This window comes from Buceros rhinoceros, unplaced genomic scaffold (genome assembly GCF_000710305.1).
Source record: "Buceros rhinoceros silvestris isolate BGI_N320 unplaced genomic scaffold, ASM71030v1 scaffold13379, whole genome shotgun sequence".
In the NCBI taxonomy this organism is placed as follows: Eukaryota; Metazoa; Chordata; class Aves; order Bucerotiformes; family Bucerotidae; genus Buceros; species Buceros rhinoceros.
Genome location: NW_010429849.1, coordinates 52705 through 56270, shown reverse-complemented (window position 1 = coordinate 56270; position 3566 = coordinate 52705). Strand labels below are relative to the sequence as shown.

General features: G+C 55.0%; 1 protein-coding gene across 1 annotated transcript in view; it reads left to right on the top strand.

Moving 5' to 3' along the window:
- The window catches only part of ETS1 (v-ets avian erythroblastosis virus E26 oncogene homolog 1), a gene marked incomplete at its 5' end in the record, with an annotated part of 24718 nt that overhangs the window by 15876 nt on the left and 5276 nt on the right, over nucleotides 1–3566 (top strand). The gene's annotated exons all lie outside the window — the stretch shown is intronic.

Here is a 3566-nt window from a genome sequence, read left to right as displayed (position 1 = left end):
GTCTGTGAGCGAGGGGTTTTGGGGTGTCTCTGGGGTGGGCCACGTGCAGGCGGGCACACCTGAGAGCACACAGCCCCCCAGGGCTGCATGACCTTCAAACATGGGCGTTCCAAACATCCCACTGGATGGGACAGTGCCGAAGCAGACCCGAGCGGTTTCCATTCCCCAAACATTTTCCATTCCCTGCGCTGGGAGAGATGAGGTGACAGGCCATGGAAACTCTGGCTTTTTATGTGACAGCCCTCCAGCAATCACGGAGAGAAACCTGCTGCCACGGGGCTTCCAGCTCAAACTGAGATAATCCTTTCCAGTCTGTCTGTGCCGTGTCTTTTCCCAGTGCTAGGAGTACAATTCGCAGGGCAGCCTCCCGCCAGTTCCCCTTTCCCGCGTACATACTGCTGTCTCCTGCCCCAGCTGGCAGCAGCTGGAGGAGCCAAGCGGGTGGAAATCATTTGTGCAGATAAACATCATCAAAAGGTTCAGAGCAGATCCTGAGGTGCGACTGTCCCTGAAGTCTCCTCCCACGCCCGGCTCATCTTAGAGCTGATAGCACGTTTTTTTGGGGTTTTTTGAGAGGGGAGAGAGGTGCAGAGGAGAGGAGAGGTGGAGAGATAATTTTAGGAGCTATGTGTAAAAAAGGAAGTGGTTTGTTGCTATAGCTTTAGTTAGAAAGAAAGCTCAGCCCTGCCTGCTGAATGAGCTTGTTTCGACCAAGCCGATGCAAAGCAAAAGTGTGCTCTGCTATTCCTGAACGGTTTTCGGCCAGGGGATGTGGTGGGGAGAGGCACAAGTGGTAGGAGGGGCCGTGCCCCAAGACACCGTCGCTATTTATTCCTATTTTCTCCTGTTAACCCCTTTCACTACGTCCCGTGGAAATGTTTCGGGTACCCAGTGCCTGAGCAGGAGCGTTGGTTGCACTTCAGCAGCTGGGGAAACTGAGGCACGGAGGGACCAGTGAAACTTTTCCGAGCCGGGTGTTTCCCTCATGATGTAGCTCATGGAAAAGAGAGGCAGCATCCCCAGCTCCCTCCGTGAGCGAGGAGCCCGCATCATCAGCTGGACCCTGGAGTTTTAGCACCCCGAAGAGTGTCCTTGGCCTCGTGCCGCCAGGACGGGGAGACTGCGGTTCACGCCATGCCAGAGCGCGCTTCCAAACGCTGCCTCACATTTTCCCTTGCCTCATTTCAAACCCCGCTCTGAGCCGGGAGGATAATCCCTTGGCCCAGGCGTTCTGGTGGGATCAATAAGTGATTTTTTTTTTTTTTTTTTTTTTTTTGGCATTGCTTGACTTGAGAAGCTTTCAGTGGGGGAGAGGAAAATCGGAAGTTTCCAGGAGCGGTAGTCAATTGGAAATCCTCAGGGCTGGAGCACTGCTTGCTTGCTCCGAAGGCTGCTAAGCAATAACTCAGTCCTTAGGGTGTTTCTGCAAAATATAAACCATCCAGGCTGGCCACCAGACCTCCTGGACCAGCTGAGCGTGGGGACTCTCAGGCAGAACTTCTAGGTTCTTCTTTTATTTTGGTTTTTTTTTTTTTTTTGCTTTGCTTTACATAACTTTGCTGGGGGGGGGAAGTGCTGTCTAGCAGCTAGAGCAGAGGAACTTCAAGTCCTTGCAGCTCTGGTGAGGAGGTGGAGCCTCCAAACGAGCAGAGCAGGGGATTACCAGCCCAGGGTCCCAAGGCGGCCAGGACCCCCGCTTCCCTTTCTCATTCAGATGATGCCTCAAGCCCATGGCCACCAGCTGTCACCAGCCGGTGCAGCACCCAACAGACACGCCACAGTGTGCTGGGACATCACATCCTTCATCTCCAGGGCTCTCTGGGTTGACTTCAAGATCTTGACAATATTGTGCAGGTTTTGTTAGCAGGGGCCTGTTTTGCCGGTGGCCCAGGGAGGTGGCCCCGTGCGTTATCGCAGCCGTGGCAGATCTCTGATGGTATCTGCCCTAGGAGGCCCATGCTTTGGTGAGAAGGTGCATTTTGGCGGAAGCTCCACTTGCGTTTGATGTGTTCCTCACCCAGCTCGCGAGCAGCTTTTCAAAGCTGCGTTATCTGCCCCCACATCTTGACCTAATTTAACAAGTTGCTATGGTTGCTCACATAGAGATGATGCAATTTTCTTATCTTTTTGTTTGAAGGAGAAATGTAACTGCTCAGGAGCTGGTGAACTTCAGTTTCCATAGTTGCAGGGCGGGTCCACTCTGGACACCTCTGGTTTTAGGACCAGCTTTAGGCTTACATTGAGCCAGATTTTATTTTGGGGGGCATAACATAGGAAGCAGAGGCAGAATGTTTCTCTTAAATTCAGGCAAGTGGCATGTCTTCTCCTCCAATGGCCACCAGCATCCTTCGCGAGATCCGACATCACGTGGATCCCAGCGGATGGTCGTTGGCAGAGAAGAGCGTGGCCCATGCAGAGGGCAGGCGGGGTGGGTCTGACCGCACCGCTCTTGGGCCTTTCTGCCCTACATTCATTTTTTCCACCACCCTGACCTACTTGTGCTGCTGTCCTCCTGGGGCGGCAGGTCCAAACCCTCCCTCAGCCCCTGTGGTTGGCGATAGCTGTGGGGTCTGAATTGTTTTCACATTTCTTGAGCGCCCCAAAGCACCCATGCGGGCTCACAGCCCAGAGGTGGTGTTTGTTTGCTCTGTGGTCCATAGGATCTCAGCAACGTCTGTGCAGGCCGGGGCTTTCCGCCTCACGGTGTTGTTTGCGTTGCCACAACAGCCGGAGCTGTGATGTGCTCGAGCTGCTGCTGCTCCACGTAGCTGAGCGGGCAAGAGCAGAGCGATCGGTTGCCCAACCAGCCGGAGCTGTGATGTGCTCGAGCTGCTGCTGCTCCACGTAGCTGAGCGGGCAAGAGCAGAGCGATCCCCCTCGCCTTGGAGAGGCGAAGGGAGGGGAGGGGGATGACGAAGACGAAGCGAGTGCACACCGAACCTTGAGCCCTCATCTGCAAGGCTGGTTTTGCATCTGTGATGTTACTTAGGAAGATGCTGATGCCTTCATAGATGATCTCAACACATGAAGAGTTGATGTCCCCTTCCCAGCTAATACCACCCGTGACCTCAGTGTCTCTCTCTGATGCTATCTTCATCACCCCTCGCAGATGCTATCTCACCCCACGTCTGTCAGCCAGTGGGTTTTGCCTGGGCCAGCTCCAGCCCTGCCCCTTGCTTCAGCCTTCGCAGGACCCTGTCGATAGGGCCCACGTCTGCCTGCTAAACCCATCTGCCCTCTCCGCATCGTCTGCGGTGCAGAGCCTGCAGCATTCACAAGGCTCCGTTTCTGAGCGATGCTTATCTGTGACGCAGAAGTGAAAGCACGCAGCTGCTCTTGTGCAAGAAAGTCAAGCTGGTGCCACAGAAGGTCTCCTTCACGACTTCAAGGGGGACCAGCCAGCAGCTCCTGCCCACTTTCTGCCTCCGGCGCAGAGCCTACCTGGGCCCAGCAGCCCTTTTCGCCCCCCAAAGTGTGGAGCTCGAAGGTGGGGCTCGGGGCTGGTTCAGTGGCTCCTTCTCCACCTGCCAGACATGTGCAAACGACAGTGAATCCGGCCCCACGCA